General features: G+C 37.0%; 1 pseudogene; it reads left to right on the top strand.

Annotated features, from left to right (window-relative positions):
- Positions 1–10237: 10237 nt before the first annotated feature.
- LOC142865796 (SH3 domain-binding protein 5 pseudogene) overlaps positions 10238–23644 on the top strand; it is a 32198-nt pseudogene continuing 18791 nt past the window's right edge.

Genomic DNA, 23644 nt, shown 5'->3' with positions numbered 1-23644 from the left:
TTATAAATAAAATTTAATTACATGATTATTAAATAAATAAGCATATTTATTTAATAAGAATACTTATTTAATAACATATTTAATAACATTTTGTTTTATGAAATAATGAACTATAACTGATATGCCATAAGAGCTACTTTACAGTACATGTCATTTATATTGGCTTTTGTTGTTTTTATTATTTACTAAATCCTAGCCCAAAAGCTATCATTGTTCTAAATATTTGTTTTTTACATATTAGAGTGTGTCTGCCACAGGTTTATTAGTGTGGAAGCCAATACTTAGATGTAGATTTGCATGTAGGACATTTCCTGGTAGTACTATCAGAATCACCACCATGGGGAAATGAAGGAAGCAGGACTGGACATAGAGAGAAGCTGGAGTGCCATGCAATTCCAACAAAGTTTTCACAGATCCTTTAGAAAATGCTGGAGCTACAGTGGTTGGGGCAAGGGTACTGGACCTTTATATGACCACACTGAATAGCCATTGAATATGAGCAGCTTTTGGGCAAGGGTGTGATTGTGGACAAAGCTGTTCCTTTCAGTGGCTGGCAATTCAGAATAAGGACTCAGGTGAGAGCTGTCAGCTACCAACATTTCCAGCAACTGAGAGAATTAGTTTCTTCATTCCTGAAAGGGTAGAGCATGTCGGGTTTGGGGTGATGGTAATCTGGGTGGTGCACCACAGTGCCCCCTACAGTGTCCAATAAATTTTAGATTTTATATGCTCTCCCCCAAGAAGCAGGCTTCTTAAAAAAATGTTTAATTTCCACACACACACACACACACTCACACACACTCAACCACCAACAACAATAAAAAGAGAAGACTAGGGTTGTTTATTATCTTGGTGTAGTACACTTTACAAAGATATGATGAAACTTTTTGGTTCTTACTAGGCCTTATGTCCTCTAAACTTTTCCCTAAAGTATTCCCTAATAGTTTGGTTCCCTAAACTATTCCCTTAGCTTTGTGTGTGCTAAGAAAACAATATAGAAGTTAGAAAGCTGGTTCAGCTATTTAAGTTCCATTGAGTGTCTACTATGTGTAACTTTGCACTTAGTAGTAAGGAAAGAAAATAGTGAGGTTTTCAATGAAAAACAGGAAAAAAAAAGTCTATTTCTGAAACCATATGTCAACAATGGCAAATTCCTATATGCATATAGGATTCATTACAAAAAAGACTCGCCCTAAAAACATTCAAAGTTACAGAATTGATGAATCTGTTCACTTCAGACCTTTTAAAACATGTTGCTACTGACAAAAGAGAGAGGGGGGAATAATGAGATAAAAACTTCAGTAGATATATTATGACCAAGAAAGAAGAAGCAGCCCAATAACTTGATTTTAGATGCTATCTGTTCCCACCTCCACATTCCCATCCCAGCTCTATGAAATTATTTTCTAATTAGAGAGCATCATATTTTGATGGTTAAAATTTCATTATTAGCTTATATGAGCCAAATGCCTTTTAGAATTCTTCACTAGAATATTTCCTTCTCTTACTGAATTTTAACAAATTTGTTTTTTGAATATTTATGCAAGGCATGCAACTATAGTTAGAATATTCTTTCTTGACCTTAACAACCAGAGGAAAATATTACCACATACCAGTAATAATTATAAAGCTAAAATTCTTTTCCAAGATCATAAAATAATTTGATGCAAAAAGTAGTACTTAGTGAAATCTGAGGAACTACACAGTGAACTCTTTGAGCTCAGATATTAAAAAGACTTTTATACACACATCGGATCTAGCTAATTTGTTAGCAAGACATGTCAACTTTACCTCTATCTTTAATTCAGTCTCTTTCTCCATATCAGCCACCATCACTCTAGTCCAAGCAACTATTATCTCTCACTTAAACTCCTACAATAGCCTCCTAACTTACCTCACATCCAGTTTTAATTCCTTATAATCTATTCTCCAAAAAGCAGCCAGAACTATCTTATAGAAAATGTAAATTACACCGTATCATTCTCAAGTGGCTTCAAATACAGAATATAATTCAAAATCTCTACCAGAAAATAATTCAAAATTTCTGCTCCATGATCTGGTGCCTGCCAAACTCTGTCCTTGTTTCATGCCACTCTTCTATCATTCAATGTGAGATAATTGCACCCATATTCTTTCTGTTCCTTCAAAATGTCAATCTCACTCTTCCCCTCTTAAGGTCTATGTATTAGCACTTCCCTATGCTTAGAAAAAGTGTACCCACAGGTGCTCTAATAATCCAGTCATCATAGTAAATGTCACCTCCTCAGAGAGACCAATTCTGACCTAAACTAGCTACCTAGGCATTCTCTATCTCGTAGTCTATTTTAATTCTCGGCATAGTAATTATGTCTATTACTTTTATTTAATCTGTGTTTAGTTGTTTCTTTATTATCTGCCAAATTCCCCTCAAATAGATGTGAACTTCATGAGATCAAGGATATTTTCTTGTTTCCTTTGCCACTATTTAATCCTTAGCATCTAAGAGACCCTGGCATCTAGTAGGCACTCAATAAATATTTTCTAAATGAAGAACAAAATAAATATAAGGATTTTCAAAGGTTAATGGTAAGTAAACAGATATTTTTTTGAGATAGCTTTTAAAAAGCATAACTCCTAACTTCTCCCAGTTTTTTTTCTTCTCAAACATCACCATTTCAATAAATGGCATCCCCAGCCATTCAGTTGCTCAGGTCCAAACATACATTCTTACTCATATAAAATCTATCAGGCAAATCTCATAAATTCTATGTTCAAAACATATCTTATATACATTTATTTCTCTTACTCTTTGCTTCTATACTCATTTCAACCAAGCCATCATGTACTCTTACCCAAAATACTGTAATTTGCTGATAATAGGCTCCCTGCTTCTGCTCTTCTTCTTGCTCACCATTCCCCCAATCTATCCTCCACACAACAAACTGAATGATATATTTTTAAACATAAATCAGATCACATAATCCCATATCTAAAACCCAGGGTCTTCCATTTGCACTTAAAATAATGTGAGTCCAAACTTCTTACCATGGCCAACAAAGTCTTACTAAACTAGACATTACCCTTCCATGATCCCATCCTGAACCAAGCTTCTCCACAATTTTCCCCTCCTCACTGGCAAACATTCACATACTGTGTTCTACCTACATTGGCTTCGTTCTTTCTGCACTTTGAATTGACCAAACTAATTGTTACTCTGGGTCCTTCAAACTTTTTGTTCTTTCTTCCTAGAATGCTCATTCTGTATCTTTTCATTGAAATTCAGGAATCAGTTTAAATGTCACCTCCTAGAGAAGTATTCTCTTATCCTATGGACCTACTTTAAATTAACTTCCCTCTCTAGGAATCATTTTCTGTTTTATAATTCTGCTTAATTTTCTTCATAGAAATTATCCATTCATAGATTATTTTATTAATCTCATAGTCATTTTATTAATTGTCAGTGCCATTAGGATACAAGCTTTATGAAAACAGTGTCAATGTCCTTCTTGTTCACTGTCAAATCCTTAGCTCTTAGGAAAATATCTAGTACTTCATGGTGTTCAATATATATTTTTCAAACTAATGAATAAATTGAATGATTCCAATCTGTCAGATGTATTCTATCCATAATTTTCTTTTGTCTTTACAATGGTAGTTATTATTATTGTTTCCATTCTACAAATGAGAAAACCATTGCTTAGAGAAATTAAATAACTTGCCCAAGTTTACAGTCAGTAAGTAGTATACTTAGGATTCAGTCTTAGGCTGTCCAATTCTCAATTTCCTATTTTTAACTACTCCACTATACAATTATTGTCCTATTTCACAGAACTTTTTCCTAGGTTTTTCACTCAGTGGGTTAAAAGATTATATAAATGGATCAGTTATCTCAATTTCAACCAATAAAAATGGATAAGAGAGGCTACCAGCACAGGTAAGATAATGTAGACTTATTTTCCTAATCATCTCTGATAAACAAAAATGTAAACCCTGAGGCTACCAAAGGAGAACACTGGAAAATGGCAAGAGAAATCTGAGCTCACTGGGACCCCAGGACTGGAGAAACAACAGCGGAAGGGAGTTTTTCAGGCCCCACCAAACAGAAAAAAGTGACCTAAACCTGGCATTTAACCAATCCTCCAATATAGCAACACCAGTTGGTCCTGTAGAATCATGCCTACCTTAAATGAATGCAAGTCCATGTAAGAAGGTAAGACAAGCATGACAGAACCAGAAAAGGGATCAATGGGAAGTCCCACTTACAATAAGTGTCCAGATGGAGTGTCCTTTTCAGCCAAGCCTGAAATTTATATTTTCTTTGAGAGATATTGAGGGTTTCTGGGTTACATTGCCAAGAGGGACCCCACCACAGCTTTTAGACTGACATGGAATGTCTCTTTGTCCTCACGGTTGCCTAGCCTTGGAAAAACATTACAAAGTACCAGCAGAGATGAATTGGAGCTGTAGCAACACCAGATAAATCAGGCAGACAAAAGTAACAATGAAAAGACTGTGAAAATGAAACTATCATTGAAAGCACAACTCAGAAAAGCAGGCCAAGACCCACATACTGATCTGAAGAATGATGGTTGATCATCATTTGTAAACAGAACCCATAAGAGTGATGTCAGGAAAAACTCTAAACTCTTGTTTACCTAAGAAAACTCAAAAAACAAACAAACAAACAAAGCCCACAAAACATCAGAACTCTGGAAAGCAGTGAAAGTTTACAACAAGCAAGCAAACACGAAATAAATGAAAAGGCAACTTCAAAATGAAAGAAAAGTTTTTGACATTGTTACTTGCTTTGTCCCACTTTTCATCTGGCATGGCAGTATTTCTCAAGAGGAAAGCCTGAGTTACCAGTGTGGAACACTGGTCCCTGATTTCAGAGAGAACAGAGCCAAAATTATTCAAGTTGTTGCATATGTCTGTTCTAAACTGTCTGAAGGACTATGGCGAGATACTCATCTTGATTTTGCCTGACATTGTAGTAGGCCAGAAAAGCATCAAAAATTTCTCAAAAACAATGCAAACAAAATTAACAACTCACAGATAGCAGATATTATGGTTAAAATATAAAGCAAACTGCCTAAAGCCTGGGAGCTAAATCTGGACCAAGTGGGAAATTCAAACATTCAAAAGCATCCATAAATATTAGATAATATATTTATTTATTTATTTCTGTATAGGTATAAGAGTACAAGTACAATTTTGTTACATAGATTGTGTAGTGGTGCATTCTGGGTTCTTATCATTCACCCAAATAATGTATATGATATTCATTAAGTTATTTCTCAGTATTCACCCCATTTCCACCCTCTCAATTTTCCACATGTCCAATGTTTATCAATCCACACCCAAAGTACATGTCTACACATTATTTAGCTCCTACTTATAAATAAGAACATGTGGTATTTGACTTTCTGTTTCTGAGTTGTTTCACTCTTAAGATAATGGCTTCCAGTTACATTCTTGTTGCTGCAAAAGATATGGTTTCACTCTTTTTTATAGCTGAATAATATTTCATTATGTGTATATGCCACATTTTCTTTATCCAATCATCAGAATTCATTTATCAAATCTAAGAGATTTTGGTGGAGATTTTGGGGTTTTCTAGATATAATCAGCCCACTTAGGCTAATTCCATGTCTTTGCTACTGTGAATAGTGATATGATAAACATATGAGTGCAGGTATCTTTTTGATATAATGATTTATTTTCCTTTGGATAGATACGAAGTAGTGGGATTGCTGGATGAAATGGTAGTTCTATTTTTAGGTTTTTGAGAAATATCCATACTGTTTTCCACAGAGGTTGTACTAATTTACATTCCCACCAACAGTGTAAAAGCATTACCTTTTCTCTGTGTCCTTGCCATCATTTGATAGTTTCTGACTTTTTAATGATACCCATTGTCACTGGTATAAGATGATACCTAATTATAGTTTTAATTTTCATTTTCTGATAATTAGTGATGTTCAAAATTTTTTCATATGCTTATTAGCCATTTGTCTTCCTTCTTTTGAAAAATGTATATTCATACTCTTTGCCCATTTTAATGAGGTTATTGGCTTGTGTTGTTATTGTTTTCCAGTTGTTTGAGTTCCTTGTAAACTCTGGATATTATTCCCTTGTTGATTGCATACTTTGCAAATATTTTCTACCATTGTGCATGTTGTTTATTCACTCTGTTCATTATTTCTTTTTCTATGCAGAAGTTTTTTTTAGTTAACTTAAGTCCCATTTGTCTATCTTTATTTTATTACTTGTGCTTTTGAAGTCTTAGTCATGAATTCTTTGCCTGGACCAATGTCCAGAAGAGTTTTCCCTAGGCTTTCTTCTAGTATTTTTATAGTTTTAGGTCATACATTTTAAGTCTTTAATTCATCCTGAATTAGCTTTTGCATATGGTGAGAAATAGGGTTCCAGTTTCATTCTTCTGCATATGGTGATCAAATTTTCATAGCACCATTTATTGTAAAGGTTGTCTTTTCCCTGGTGTGTGTTTTTATAGAGTTTGTCACAGATCATTTGTCTGTAGATATATGGTTTTACCTCTGCGTTCACTATTCTGTTCCATCAATCTACGTGTCTAATTTTATAATAGTACCATGCTAGTTTGGCTATGATAGCCTTATAGTATAATTTAAACTCAGGTAATGTGATGCCTCCAGCTTTATTCATTTTGCTTAGGATTGATATGGCTATTCAGGATCTCTGTTGCTTCTATATGAATTTTAGGATTGTTTTCTATTTTTTTTTTTTTTTTGTAAAATGACATTAGCATTTTGATAGAGATTGCAATGAATCTATAAATTTTGGGGGGCAGTATGGTCATTTTTAATGGTATTACTTCTTCCAATTCAATTAGCATAGGATGTTTTTCCATTTGTTTATGTCATCTATAATTTCTTTCATCAGTGTTTTGTAGTTTTCCTTATAGAGAATTTTCATCTTCTTGGTTATATATATTCCTAGTTTTTTTTTTTTTTTTAGTTATTATAAATGGGAGTACCTCTTGATTTTCTTCTCAGCTTGATCATCATTAGTGTATAGAAATGCTACTGATTTTTGTACATTTACTTTGTATTCTGAAATTTTAATGAATTCATTTATCAAATCTAAGAGTTTTGGGTGGAGTCCTTGGGGTTTTCTAGATATAAGATCATATCATCAGTAAACAGAGATAATTTGACTTACTCTTTTCCTATTTAGATGTATTTTATTTCTTTCTCTTGCCTAAATGCTCTGTCTAGGAATACCAGTACTATATTGAATAGGCATGAGAAAAATGGGCATCCTTGTCTTGTTCAAGCTCTTAGAGGTAATGAACTTTAACTTTCATTTGAACTTTGAACATTTCCCCATTCAGCATGATATAAGCTGTGGCTTTAAAGGTGTTTTTTATTTTTTTATTTTTAGTCCCTGATATTCAAGGATATATCTGTCAAACCATTAGATGAACACAAGATAATAAACAGAGATTTCAGTTACCATACATGACAAGAAATACAGTTTTTGAAAAATACCTTGGAAAAGTCATGAAACAAACAGATTACTACAGATTTCAACAATCAAAAAATAAAAATAAAAAAAAACAGCAAGTCCTGGGGAAAAGAAATAATCTGATTTCCAGATTTATCACATTATAATATTCAAATGTCCAGCTTTCAAATTGTGGAAAGCCAAAAGCAAAAAAAAAAAAAAAAAAAAATCTTGAAGGGAACAATAGAGGAGAAACATCGAACCAATGGAGGGGAACAATGAATAACTCAAAAATAATGGTTGAAGACTTCAGTACACCGCCCTCAATAATGGATAGCATTTCTAGATAGACTATCAGGAAGGAAATTAAGATCTTGGAATGTAGACATATACAGAGCCCTCTACCCAAGAGTAGCAAAATACACATTTCTCTCAATGTACTTGGAACATTCTCCAGGATAGACCATATTTTAGACAACAAACAAGTCTTAATATATTAAAAAAATGAAAACTTGCCAATCATCTTTTCTGACCACAGTGGAATAAAACTAGAAATCAATAATAGTAGGAAATCTTGAAAATTTAAAATATGTGCATACTGAATAATACACTTTTGAAGAACCAATGGATCAAAGAGAAATTAAGATAATACTTACAAATGAATGAATACTAAAATACAACACACTGAAACTTATGGCACATTATATATATACATATATATATATATATATATATATATACAAAATTCCTGGGTCATAACTCCCATAGCCATTGTTTTAGTCTTTTGTCACAAAATTGGATGTGTTAGTACCTCAGGAGCAGGCCTCAGGAAACAGAATCTCTTAGATTTGTTTTTTGGCCCTTCTTTTCACCTGCACCAAGGCAGAACTCTAATCTTCTCCTGCCTTCCTAATTGTGAGTCATAAGGCCCTCACTTTAGGGAGGGTCTTATCCTCCTACCCAGTACCCTGGAGGTAACATGGTTGTCCATAAAAACCCAAGAGGACTGGGTTCAGAGATTTGCTGGATAGCTGAACAATTGGAGGTTCCTGGAAAGTGGCACACCCAGGGAGGGCACGAAAGCTCCATACCTCTTCCTCTCATACCTCATCCTGTATATCTCTTTATGTATATCCGTTGTAATATCCTTTGTAATACACTAGTACTCATGTTTTACTGAGTTCTATGAGTCATTTCAGCAAATTAATCAAACCCAAAGAGAGGGCCATGGAAATCCCAACTTGAAGGTGGTTGGTTAGAAGTTACAGAGGCCTTTTCTGTGACTGGTGTTTGAAGAGCCCTCACCCTGAGTGATCTTATGCTATGTCTATATAGATAGTGTCAGAATTGAATTAGAAGGCACCCAAGTAGTGCTGCTACTTGGTGTGTGGGGAAAAAGTCCCATATCTGGTCACAGAAGTCTTCCTCTGTGTTTATAATTGTTGGGGTGTGAAAGATGAGGGAAAGTATAGTTTTGGAATTTTTTTTTTTCTTAAGCTGTTTTTATTACACTCAAGGTATTAAGACAAGTACAAAACAATCTTGTGATTAGGATACTGTATCAGTCAAAAAAATTACTACCGTATGAAGAGATTTACAAATGACTTAAATATACAAGCTGTGACAGAACAATATGAAATAGGAGGGTTTTTTCTTTTAGAAATGCTAAATTTTTTAACAAAACAAGACAAATAAAATACAGTGTTCTAAATATGCATAACCATAAAAATATTAAAGAAAAGTAGTCTTAACACTATTAGCATAACAGACTCCATTGCTTCTATTTAACAGCCTTTGCCAGTATATGCCTACTCCCTTTCCCAACTTTAAGGAACTGTTTCCTCTAAGGAATACTAGTGCAGCATAACCCTTAAATAATTTCATTTATTTTTAAAGTTACAACCTACAGAGAAATTAACATCTTGTCAGTCTAATAACAATTGCAACCATTCTTTACATGTACTTTTCATAGAATAAATCCCCTTGGCTGGCAGGATAAGGTTTATGCTACAGAATCTTCTTTCCCACAGCCACAAATTTTCTTCTACGATATTTCCCTGCTACCCTCATTCCCCTCACCCCCATCCCTACACTAGCATTCACCTTTCCCACCCCAAAAAGTGTAGTTCATGATAACCTTTCTAGAAAATGGGTGTCCCAGAATAACACTTTATAAAGCCCCTCTGAACACCAGAGGTGATGAAAATGAATTGTGTTCTTGGATTTTTTCTTTAAGCCTTCAAAAAGGTGTTCTCTGAATATTTAAGCTTTTGTGTGTGTGGCCATTTTTTATTTCATTAAGATACCCTGGGAGATATAATGGAAAGAACAGCTCCATTTTCCCCAAATTGGGCGTGAGAAAAGGGAAAGAGAAGCAAGCTGTTGCCCCCACTTTGGCTTAGCTTTCCAGCCCTCTTCCTGACTCCGGTTCTTCCGTAGGAACTAGTTATTGCTTCCATAATGCCGTTACACAGAATGTTCCATAAATGCTGTGGACCTAGTCACAGTCCACCTGCAACAACTCCTCTGCTCTGAAAAACAAACCAGCCTAAGGGCTCTTACCCAGAATAAAAATCTTCAGCCCTCAAGGTCACTGAAACTTTAGTGCAGTTTAGAGTAAATGCTTAAGATTTGGCATACATTAAATGATTATTGTCACAATGTTCTCCAGTTTCATGTGTAAATATTGATACGCATGTGGCCAGGGCCCTGGATGGATCAGCCAATCTGCACCATTTTTATGTCAGCAATAATCCTGCAATCTGCCCGGGACTTGGAGGAGGAGGAGGAAGAAGAGGGCATGGAGCAGGGGCTGGAGGAAGAAGAAGAAGAGGTGGACCCCTGGATCCAGGGAGAACTGGAGAAGTTAAATCAATCCACGGATGACATCAACAGACAGGAGACTGAACTCGAGGATGCCCGTCAGATGTTCTGCTCTGTTCTGGTTGAAGCAACGGTGAAGCTGGACGAATTGTTGAAGAAAATCGGCAAAGCCGTGGAAGACTCGAAGCCCTACTGGGAGGCATGGAGGGTGGCAAGGCAGGCTCAACTCGAAGCGCAGAAAGCCACTCAGGACTTCCAAAGGGTCACCGAGGCACTCCATGCTGCCAAGGAGACCATCTCCCTGGCTGAGCAGCAGCTGCTGGAGGATGACAAGAGGCATTTCGACTCAGCCTGGCAGGAGATGCTGAATCATGCCACTCAGAGGGTCATGGAAGTGGAGCAGACCAAAACAAGGAGCGAGCTGGTGCATAAGGAGACAGCGGCCAGGTACAATGCTGCTATGGGCCACATGAGACAGCTGGAGAAGAAAAGAGAGCCATCAACAAGTCCAAGTCTTATTTTGAACCCAAGGCAAAGTACTACGTGCAGCTTGAGCAACTGAGGAAGACCATGGATGACCTGCAGGCCAAACTTACGCTGGCAAAAGGCGAGTACAAGATGGCCCTGAAGAACCTGGATAAGATCCGTTAGCGGTGGTGCTCCAGTGCCATAGGACCTCAGGGCTGCGGCGTTGGGGCTGAGGGCAGTAGCACATCTGTGGAGGACCTGTCAGGGAGCAAGCCTGAGTCGGATACCGTTTCTGTGGCCTCGGAGGCCTTTGAAGATGACAACTGTACCAACTTTGTGTCTGAAGATGACTCAGAAACCCAGTCTGAATCCGCCTTTAGTTCAGGACCAACGAGCCGGTCTGAGATGCCCGACCAGTTCCCTGCAGCTGTGAGGCCTGGCAGCCTGGATCTGTCCAGCCCTGCATCCCTGTCGGAGTTTGGGATGATTTTCCCAGTCTTGGGCCCTCGAAGTGAATGCAGTGGAGGCTCCTCCCCTGAATGTGAGGTGGAACGAGGAGACAGGGCAGAAGGGGCAGAGAATAAAATGAGCGACAAAGCCAACAACAACCAGGATCTCAGAAGGAAGAGAATAATTGTTGTCAAAACCACAAGGGGGTTTCAGTCAGGTCCATTTGCTCATTGCACAAAAATCCAATTATTGAAACAATGAAAATTGCAAGGAAAAAAAGAATTTTTAATATGACATACATCTGTCAGGAGAACATCAGAAGCAGTCTCAAATCCATCTTTCTGACTAAGGGATATCATGGGCTTTTAAAGGAGAGGCCATGTGCCTTGGGGCATGTCATGGTGTGTCTCACAAGGGGATAAACGCATTGAGGACAAGGTTGTGGAAGATGATGAATCTCCGCATCATGAAGTCTACCCAGGGATCTTCAGAATCTCAGCTCTTTTGTCTTGTAGAAAATCCATCCTTTCAGGCTAGATGTTGTGGTCCACACCTATATTTTCAGTATTTTGGGAAGCTGAGGCAAGAGGATCACTTGAGGCCAGGAGTCAAGTCCCTCATTTCTGGGAAACAACTCAATGCATCAAATAGTTAAGGGAGAGGATTATTAAATATATGGATTCATGGAGCCAGTTACATAGTATAATAAAGATTAAAACAGATAAATATCAATAAAACAGAGAATAAAATATAAAAAGTCAAACCAAAATGTGTTTTTTTAAAGTAATAAAAAGAATTGACAGAGTTTTAGAACCTACCCAGACATCAGCAAAATAACAGAATAGGAATTTCCAGTGGTTTTCCCCCCATAGAAATGCCAATTGAATAACTATCCATGCACAAAAATAGCTTCACAGTAGGTAAGGAAATCATTTGAGAGATTATAGCATCTGGATGTAGCACAGAAATTTTAAAAGATGCACTAAAGAGGGTGGGAAGAACAGTTTTACATTACACATGTCACCCCTTCTTCAAGTTGAAGCAGTATAGCATGAAGAGAGATACCCTGTCATTGGGGAAAAAGAGAAAGATGAGCATGGAATTTCACTTTGGCCCCACAATTGCTCCTGACCCAATAAAATCCAATGCTGGAAAGACCCCATATCCCCAGACTTTAGGCTGGTACCCTAAAAATGAGTCTCAGTGCCAAACTAGACCCCACAGCCCCAGGCTTTAAGCATGTCCTAGCACTACATCAATATCCTGGGCTTAGGCATCAGGTCTGCACCTGCAGACAAAGGCTCCAGGCCAACCCAATGCCAGACCAGCCTCTGAAGCCCTAGACACCTGAAGACCCAGGGTCCACCAGACTGGATGCTAGGTCTATGGAGGTTGCTGTGTCAGCAGATCAAGTGTTTAGGCATGTCTCAGGAGACTCTACTGCCAGACAAGCTCCCACAGACCCAGGTTCCAGGACAAATCTTGTGGAACTAGGCTGGCCCCTGTGGCCCCAGGACCCAATCCAGCCCTCACAGGCCTAATCTCTAGGCTTGTCTCCATGGACCAAGTCTGCCAGATGGTCTCATGGACCCAGGTTTCAGATCTACTCCAGCAGATCCAGTGCCCAGGCCTATACTATTAGACCCCAGTACCAGGCTAACTGTCTTAGACTAAGGCTCCAGGACCATCCCAACAAACCCAGGTTCCAGGCCAGCCCCCATGGAAACAGGATTCAGGTCTGCTTCTATATACAGGATCCCAGTACCTGGCAAGCTGTTGTGGCTCATGCTCCAGGCCCATCCCAGTAGAGCTCGACACTAGGACTATCTCAGGACCTGGACAGACCCTGAAGACTCAGGCTCAGGGCCCACCCCAATATTAGGTCAACATCCATGGACACAGGCTTCAGACTATCCCCCATGGAAATAAGCTCCAGCGTGCTCTTGCAGGTCCAGGTTCCAGGCTCACCCCTGAAGATACAACAGGTCTACTCAGGTGGCTCTAGATGCCAGCCCAACTCCACAGACTCAGAATCCTTGGATTGGCTGACTAGTGAAGAGTTTTCCCCAACAAAGCCAGTCTGAAAAGATTGATTAAGTCTCTATTTATTCAAATGGCAGAGATAAATGCATGGCCACAAGCTTCAAGAACAATTAGGGAAAAATAAAATCACCAAAGGAACAAAATAAAACACAGATCCTAATAAATAGACATTTCTGAAAGCTCCTGACAAAGAATTCAAAATAATTACTTTAAGGAAGTTCAGAAAATACAGAGAAGTTATTCAACAATATCAGGAATATAATAAGCAATCAAAATTAGAAATGTAACAGAAGGGTTGAAATTATATATATAAGTCAAATAGGAATTCCAGAGCTGAGAAATGTAATGAATGAAATTTAAAATGTGATAAAGAGTATCTACAGAAGAAGATCAAGCGCAAGAAAGAATATATGAACTTGAAGACAGGTCATTTGAAATTATACAGTCCAAGGGAAAAAGAAAGAATGAAAAGGAATGAAGAAAATTTGTGGGGCTTATGGGACAGTATCAAAAGAATAAATGTTTAAGTTATAGGATTATATCAATTAATATAATTGTTATGGGAGTGGGTGCATTATTATGAGAGTAGGTTGTTATACAAGCAAGTTTGCCCTCTCTTGCCCACTTTCTTTCATGCTGTCTTCCCTTTATGCCTTCTGCCATGGAATGATGCAGCACCAGATGCCAGCTCCTTATTGAACTTCTAACTAGTTTTCTAGAACCATGAGAAATATTTTTTGTTATAAATTACCCAGTGTGGTATTCTGTTATAGCAACACAAAACAGACTAAGACATAAAATTGGTAGTAAGTAGAGCTTTTGTTATAACAAATACAAGAAATCTGGAAGCAATTTTGGACTGTGTAATAAAGACAGGCTGGAAGAATTTGGAGAAGCAGGCTAAAAAAGTCTAGAGTCATCAATAGATTACCAAGGGAAAATTTGGTGAGTGGTCAGAAGAAGAGAGTTGTTGGGGAAGTTTGAAACTTCTTAGGAATTACTTATGTGGTCATGAGCAGAATGCTGGTAGAAATATGAATAGAAAAGGCCATTCTGATAAGGTCTCAGATAGAAAAATGGAAAATAATATTGGAAACAAGAGTAAAGGCCATTCTTGTTATGTAGGGAAAAAAAAAACAAAAAAAAAACCTTGGCTGAATTGTGTCCATGTCCAAGGGCTTTACAGAAGGTACAATTTAAGAGCAATGAACTAGCATATATTGTAGAAGAAATTTCTAGCAAAATACTGAGGTGGCTGCATGACTATTTTTAACCATATTCAATAAAATGTGAGTGGGTAGAAATAAAATTAGAATTTATAATTAAAAAGAAGCATGATGGAAAGATTTTTGACTCGAGGATGGAGGGGGACAAGAGTAATATACGTAACATTAACATTTGTACCCCCATAATATGCTGAAAAAAAGTTAAGGGATTTGCCCAAATCAGCAATCCTTGGGCACATCCATTACCCTTGTCTTTAGTTAAAAATAAAAGTAAGGTTTTCAGGGAAAAAAAAATCAGCCTGGCCCTGTAAAGAATGACAAAAATGTGTTTGGGAGAGAAAACCAAGGGTGTAGTCAAGCACTCATTTGCTGAGGAGATTAGTGTAGATACAAGGGATCATCAAGACAATTGGAGAATGATTTCAAAGGCATTCCAGACTTCTTTGAAGCTGCTCTTCCTTTCACAGACCCAGAGGTCTAGCAGGGAAGAATTGTTTTGGGGAAGAGATTTTGAGTGCACTATAAGCTCATGGCTCACTTCCCAGAGTCACCTTATGTCTCTACTCCCCATATTCTAACACAGCACTCCTCAGCTACTTCAGCTCTGGCTCAGGGAGACCCAGGTGCAGCTCACCCTATCACACTGGAAGGTACAAAGTATAAATTGGTGGTGCCCATGTGATGTTAATTCTTCAGGTGTGCAGAATGAAAGAAGTGTGGTGACATGGCTTGCTTCACTTAGATTTCAAAGAATGTTGTGCACATCATGTAAGAGACTTGTCACAGGGGCAAAGCCCCACAGAGAGTACTCAGTAAGGCAATATCTAATGGAGCAGTGGGACTGAAACATACTCCAAGACCACAGAACTGTAGAATAACCAACATGCAACTCTAGCTTGAGAAAGCTGCAGGTACAAAACTCCAACTTGTGAGACCTAGGTGAACTGAAAAGCCAAAGTAGCAGGGCTGCTTAATGCCTTGGGGGCACAACCCCTGCCCCCCCATTCCCAGAATGTGAAACATGGAGTCAGAGGAGATTATTTTCTAGCTTTAAGACTTAATGTTTTTCCTGTTAAGTTTTGGACTTGTTTAGGGCCTATTATTTCTTTCTTCTTGCCTATTTCTCCTTTGTGGAATGGGAATGTCTATCCTATGCCTGTTCCAATGTTGTATTTTGAAAGCAGACTTGTTAATTTTTTTTTTTTTTTTTTGAGACAGAATCTCGCTTTGTTGCCCAGGCTAGAGTGAGTGCCGTGGCGTCAGCCTAGCTCACAGCAACCTCAAACTCCTGGGCTCGAGTGATCCTTCTGCCTCAGCCTCCCGGGTAGCTGGGACTACAGGCATGCGCCACCATGCCTGGCTAATTTTTTGTATATATATCAGTTGGCAAATTAATTTCTTTCTATTTATAGTAGAGACGGGGTCTCGTTCTTGCTCAGGCTGGTTTTGAACTCCTGACCTTGAGCAATCCGCCCGCCTCGGCCTCCCAAGAGCTAGGATTACAGGCGTGAGCCACAGACTTGTTAATTTAACAGTCTCAGAGCTAGAGTGGAATTTGCCTCAGGATGAATCATTCCTTGAGTCTCATCCATGTCTGATCATATGAGACTCTGAACCTTTGACTTTTGAGTTGATGCTGGAACAAGTTAAGATTTTTGAAGGGATTTTTCTTCCCCTATAGAGATGAAATGAATGCATTTTGTATGTAAGAAGGACATGAATTTGGGGGGCCTAGAGCAAAATGTTATGATTTTAATGTCCCCTCTAAAACTCATGTAGAAATTTAATTGCCCTTATGAGACTATTAAGAGGTAGAACCTGTTAAGTGGTGATCAGGCTATGGGGGCTCTGCCCTCATAAATGGATTAATGTCATTATCATGGGAGGGGTTCGTTATCAAGAAAAATAAGGTCTTACAAAAGCTAGTTTTGGCCTTCTCTTGTTCATTCACTCTCACACTCTCTTGCCTTTCTGTCTTACTCAATGGGATGACATGGCAAAAAGGCCCTCACCTGATGCTGGTGCCGTGCTATGGGACTTTCTAGACTTCAGAACTGTGAAAAATATTTTCTTTTGTTTATAAATTACCTATGCTGTGGTATTCTGTTATAGTAATGCAAATAGACTAAGATAGGAATTGAACACATATGTATTACTTCAAATTTATTAAGGCATATTTTATACTCCAGAAATTTTTTTTTTTGCTGGTGAATATTTCATTCAAGCTTGAAAATAATTCATATTGTTCTGTTGTTGGAGTATTTGTAAAAGTCAATTAGGTCAAGTTCATTGATAATGCAGCTTATGTCAACTATATCCTTATTACTTTTCTGTCTACTTCATCTGTCAATTACTGAAGGAGTGGTGTTAAAGTCTTCAACTCTAATAGTGTTCATTGTTCCTTACAGTTTTAACAGCTTTTGCCTCGTGCATTCTGATGCTTTCTTGCATGAATTCACATTAAGGATTGGTATGTCTGGGGGAATTGATGCCTCCATCATTGAAGTGAGCTGAAGCAAGCAGTCCCAGGGTCAGATTGGCTGAGACCCCAAGTCAGCAGAATGGGAGCCTATTGCTTGTTCCCACAATTAGCAGGACGTGGCTTGTTGACCAGCTGAAGAAACTTTCTCCAGGCAAATGGCCAAGGAACTGTGGCCTCCCATGCGAGCCAAGGTTGCCTGGTAACCAGTACACGGTGCTAGGTGCTGCAAGATGGTCAAGGACTCATGGTCTCGCACTCCAGCCAAGATTGTTTGTTATCTGAAAACAGTGTGTCAAATATCAAAGAGACCTCTTGTAGAAGGTCATGCTTTTTGCTTTGACTGGAAAAGCAGGTGTTATTGGCCGTGAGAAGTCACATACCAAAAAGTAGCTGGGGAAGTAGCTGGCATGAGAAAATAGCTGTGGGACGCTTGCCCAATTAAACTGTATAAAATAAATGACTGGCACAGTTTAACTGCTGCAGTCTGAAACCATCTCTTGTCTCTGTGTCCTTTATTCTTCCGGGACTGCAACCAATTCTGTCTGTCTGCGTCTTATGTATATGTTCTGTGTATTATCCCCCAGTCCTGTAATCGGGCCACGACAATCATTAATTTCACCTTCACCTTTTAAGGATATTTTTAATAAACTTCTAATTTTAGGGGTAGTTTTTCTTTCTTTGCACACTTTAAATATTTAATTCCACTCTTTTTTCATTTGAATGTTTTCTGAAGGGAAGTCCAAAATAATTCGAATCCTTGTTCCTCTGTAGGTAAGATGCCTTTTCTATTCTGGCTTCTTTCAAGATTTTCTCTTTAGCTTTATTTTTCTGAAATTTGAAGATGATGTGTCTAGCTGTGTTTATTTGTTTATTTTCTGATTTTTATCCTATTTATTGTTCTCTGAACTTCTTGGGTATGCAGTGTGGTATGTGTTTTTAATTTGTGGAAAGTTCCAGGTCATTATTACATCAATCATTCTTCTGTTCAATTATTTTTCTTCTCCTTTTGGTATTCCAATTTTTATTTCTGCATTTCAGCTTCATATACCCCTCTTCAAGCTCACTGATTCTTTCTGCAGCTGTTTAAGTCTACTAATGAGCCCATCAAAGGCATTCTTTATATTGCTTCAAATGTCTTTTATTTTGAGCATCTCTTCTAGATTCTCTCTTAAAGTTTCCATGTATCTGCTTACATCAACTATCTGTTTTTGCATGTTGTATTTTCCTATTATAGCCATGAATATATTAACTACAGCTATTTTTAATTTTCTGTGTATTAATCTCAATATGTGTTCTATCTGAATCCGGTTCTGATGGTTGATTTTTTATTATTGTTGTTGTTCTCAAACTGTATTTTTGCTTGCCTTTTGTCATGCTTTGTATATATTTATTGAAAGCTAAGTATTTCTTTTCAGATAATAGGGATAGAGTTTAGTAGGCCTTCATTATGATAATTTATAGTAATCTGGCTAGGATTCAGGTTGCATTAAGTTTCCTATAGCTATATATGCCAAAGGCTTCAAATTCCTCTAGTGTTTTTGTCTTTATCTCCTCTCTTGACTTTATGCTTCCCTAATTTTGTTAAAGGTAATCTGTGTCTTACAACTCATTTACCTGTAATCCACTGTTTTTATACTGGAGACCTAGGGATATGGTAATAAGATGTGGGAAAGAGAAAGAATTCTATAATCTTCCTATTAAATTTTATTGTTTTAATGTGCCTCTTTGGGGAGCTATGGTCATCACAAGAGTTTAATGGTATATCTCTCTCCTCCCCCACAATCTCCTATTCCTTTCCCTGCTGCAAGATTTCCAATCTATTTTCTTTACACCCTTACCCCCATAAGCTATGTTATTTCACTCCATTAGATGAAACAGAAAGGTCAGAGGGTACTGGAGTGAAAGGAATGTTTTCCCCTAACTTAGAATAAGGGTCTGGCAGATTAATTTCCATTGGAACATAAACCTTTGTTAAGGAGAAGACTCTGAGTACATTTTTCAATTATTAAGTTTCCTCTTCCCATGCCGGAGCTACCATAGGATCGTTCTTGGATTGTCACTATTAAGACCTATGGGATCCCTGGAAAGAAAGCCCACAAAAATGTGGATACCCCCCAAGATTGTGGTATCTGGGAATTTCTTAGTGTCAGGCTAGTCCACAATCAGCCTACAGCAATTTGTCAGAATTATCAATTACACATTTTGCCAGTTTATGCCTCCAGTAGCTTCTTCATCAGGTGAGCAGATAACTATGTTGTTTCTTTCCATGAGGCTGTGTCTCAAGATAACAGGAAAGTAGTTTTCCCTGAAACCTCAGTTTTCAGATGAGTCCAAGAGAAGATATTGATTTTCAAATTGCCCATTTTTTCTTATACTGATTAGTATAACACTTCCCAAGCTCCTTACATGTAAGCACTGAAACTATAAATCCAGGATAAAATTCTTAATCCAAAAATTTTATAACAATTATTTCCTTTCTTTCATTTGCACTTAACACACTCTAACTTGTATTACATTTATTTTCTTTTTTAAATTTATTTTTAATTTTTTTAATTTTTTAATTTTAGCATATTATGGGGATACAAGTGTTAAAGTTACATATATTGCTTGTGCCCCCCTCCCCCCTTGAGTCAGAGCTTCAAGCGTGTCCATCCCCCAAACCTTGCACATCTTACTCGTTGTGTTTGTATATACCCATCCCCTCCTCCTCATTCCCACCTGCCCGACACCAGATAAATGTTATTCCTATATGTCCACTTAGGTGTTGGTCTGTTAATACCAGTTTGCTGGTGAGTACATATGGTGCTTGTTTTTTCATTCTTGAGATACTTCATTTAGTAGAATGGGTTCCAGCTCTATCCAGGAAAATACAAGAGGTGCTATATCACCATCGTTTCTTAAAGCTGAGTAGTACTCCATGGTATACCGCATTTTATTAATCCACTCATGAATTGATCGGCACTTGGGTTATTTCCACAGTTTTGCAATTATGCATTTATTTTCTACATATGGTACCATTCTTGGCATTAAGCTCCTTGAGTACATAATTTGTTTCTAATCTATCTTTATATTTATTGCAACACTTACTATGATTACTTGCACATAGTAGACACTTCTTAAATATTTGTTGAACTAAATAAAGTTTTAATAGTATTTTACAACTCATAATGTGATTTCATGTATATAAGCCCATTTAAACATTAGAATTTATGTGAAGTAATCATTATTACCTCATTTTATAAATTAGAGAACTGAGGCTAAGAGAGGTTAAGTGATTTACTGAATATTACTTCCTAATAGATCCAGAAATAAAAAACAGGTTTCCTGAATATAAGTCCAGTCTATTTTTCACTATACCTCACTCAGTTACTTTTAATGAGTTTCCAAATGTATTACTTTATCCTTATGACAAGACAATTGAGAAGCACTGAATTCTTCATTTTGAGGGCAGATAATGGGTCTGGTCATTAATTTTGCTTTAAATATTTTTTAATTTTACTGAAAGTAAAATTTTTGTTCACACTTTTTGGTGAACAGTTTTATGTGTATTGACCAATGCATAAGGCCACATAACCAAAACTATAATCAAGATATAAGATAGTTCCATTATACTAAAATGAATACACTCATGCTAGCATTTTGTAGTCAAACACTTTCCACAACTTTTACTCCTTGGAAAAAACTAATTGCTTCTTATACTTATAATTTTGCCCTTTCCATTATTCCATAGAAATTGAATCATCTAGCATGTAGCCTCGTTATCACCCATGTATCAGATGTGTAGCATGCAAATATTTTCTCCCATTCTGGAAGTTGTCTATTCACTCTGATGATAGTTTCCTTGGCTATGCAGAAACTTTTTAATTTGATCAAGTCCCATTTATTTATTTTTGTTGTTGCTGTGATTGTCTTTTGGGTCTTCTCCATAAATTCTTTGCCCATGCCAATATCTATAAGAATTTTTCAAGCATTTTCTTCTAGAATTGTTATGGTTTCATGCGTTAGGTTTAAATCTGTTATCTATCGGTAGTTGACTTTTCTGAGAGGTGAGAGGTGTAGATCCTATTTCAGTCTTCTGTATGTGGCTATCCATTTCCCACCATCATTTATTGAATAACGATTCTTTTCAACAATGTATGTTTTTCTGTGCTTTGCCAAAGATCATATGGCTATATGAGAATGGTTTTATATCTGGGTACTAAGTTTTGTTCCATTGGTCTATGTCTCTGTTCTTGTACAAATACTACACTGCTTGGTCACTATAGCCTTGTAGTATAACTTAAAGTCTGGAAAACTGATGCCTTTCAATATGTTCTTTTCACTTGGGGTTGCTGTTTCTATATGAGGTCTTCTCTGATTCCACACAAAGGGTAGAATTATATTTTCTGTCTTTTTTTCTGTTACTTTTTATGTTCACCCTTCTCAGTCAGTCCTGGGATATGATTATATTTTCTAGATCTGTAAAAAACTATCTTGCTATTTTAATAGGGATTGAATTGAATCTGTAGATCATTTTGGCTAGTAGAGACATTATAACAATGTTGATTCTGCTGATCCATGAGCATGGTGTGTATTTTCATCTGTTTATGTCCTTTGAGATTTCCTTCCTTAGTGTTTCATAGTTCTCCCTGTAGAGATCTTTCACTTCCTTAGTTAAATATATTCCTAGATATTTTATTGTTCATTGTTGTTACAGTGAAAGTTATCAATTCTTTCATTTGGTTCTCAGTTTTACTGTTGTTGGCACACATAAATGCTACTGATTCGTGTACACCGATTTTGTGACCTGAGACTTTGATGAATTTGTTTATCAATTCTAGTAGTCTCATGGCAGAATCTTTGGGATTTTCTATATATAATATCATACTGTCAGCAAAGAGTGATAGTTTGACCTCTTCTGCCCCCATTTGGATGCTCTTAATTTCCTTCGCTTGTGTGATTGCGCTGGCTAGGATTCCCAGCACTATGTTGAATAGAAGTGGCAATAGAGGGCAAGCTTGTCTGGTTTTAGTTCTAAGCGGGAATAAATTCCATTTTTCCCTGTTCAGTATGATTCTGGTTTTGGGTTTGTTGTATATGGCTTTTATCCTTTTTAGCTAAATCTCATCTATGCCTAGTTTGTTAAGGGTTCTTATCAATAAAAGGTGCTGAATTTTGTTGAATTCTTTTTCTGCATGTATTGAGAGGATCATATGGTCTTTGTTCTTACTTCTATTTATGTGGTGAATTATATTCATAAATTTGCATATGTTGAACCATCCCTGCATCCCTGGGATAAAGCCTAGTTGGTCATGATGAATAATTTTCTTGATAAGCACCTGAATTCATTTTGCTAGGATTTTATTGAGAATTTTTGCATCTATATTCATAAGGCATATTGGTCTGTAGTTTTCTTTTTTGTTGAGTCCTTTCCTGGCTTTGGTATAAGGGTGATGTTGGATCTGTAAAATTTGTTGAGGAGGATTCTTTCTTCTTGATGTTGTGCAATAATTTCTGAAGGATAGGTACTAGTTCTTCTTTATAGGTCTGGTAAAATTCATGTGTGAAACCATTTGGTCCAGCACTTTTTTGTGTGTAATTATTTTTTTAAAAAAATTCAGAATATTATGGGGATGCCAATATTTTGGTTACATATATTGTTTTTTCATTGCCCAAGCCAGAGATACAAGCGTGCTCATCAATCACATAGTGCATTCTGCACCCTTTAATTATGAATTTACCCATCTTCTCTACTGCCTATTATCTGCAAGACAACCAGTGAATATTACTTCCATGTGAGAACCTATGGACAAGAAAATATATTTTAAAAAATGCTCAACATCTCTAACCATCAGAGGAATGCAAATCAAAACAACAATGAGATATTACTTAACTCTAGTGAGAATGAGTTTTACCAAAAAATCCCCAAACAACAAATATTGGTAGGAATGCAGAGATATTGGAACATTCTTACACTGCTGGTGGGACTGCAAATTAGTAAAATCCCTGTGGAAAGTAATTTGGTGTTATCTCAAATAACTAAAAATAGAAACATAATTTGATCCAGCAATCCCACTACTAAGCATCTAACCAAAGGAAAAAAAGTCATTTTCAAATAAAAACATCTGCACTCAAATGTTTATGACAGCACAATTCACAATTACAAAGATGTGGAACAACCCAAGAGCCCAGCAGTACATGAGTGGATTAATAAAATGTGGTATATGTATACTCTGGAGTGCTACTCAACCATTAAAAAATGGTGAGCTAGCGCCTCTTATGTTATCCTGTGTTGAGCTAGAGCCAATTATACAAAGTGAAGTATCACAAAAAATGGAAAAACAAGCACCACATGTACTCACCATGAAAGTGGTACTAACAGGACTTTGTTGTAGGAAGCTTTTTTATATATGTTTCAATTTTTGTGCTTGATATTGGTCTGTTCAGGAATTAAATTTCCTCCTGATTGAGATTACCGAGGCTGTCTGTTTCTAAAAATTTGTGCACTTTCTCCTAATTTTCAAGTTTATGTGCATAGAGGTTTTTCACAGTATTCATAGATGATATTTTGCATTTCTGTCATATCACTTGTAATTTCTCCTTTTTCATTCCTGATTCAGCTTATTAGATTCCTTTCTTTTCCTCTTCTGGCTAGAGGCATGTTGATTTTATTTATCTTTACAATGAACCAACTTTTTGTTTTATT

This window comes from Microcebus murinus, chromosome X (assembly GCF_040939455.1).
Source record: "Microcebus murinus isolate Inina chromosome X, M.murinus_Inina_mat1.0, whole genome shotgun sequence".
NCBI classification, from domain to species: domain Eukaryota; kingdom Metazoa; phylum Chordata; class Mammalia; order Primates; family Cheirogaleidae; genus Microcebus; species Microcebus murinus.
The sequence above is the reverse complement of the archived record's forward strand: the minus strand, read 5'-3'. Positions and strand labels throughout refer to the sequence as shown.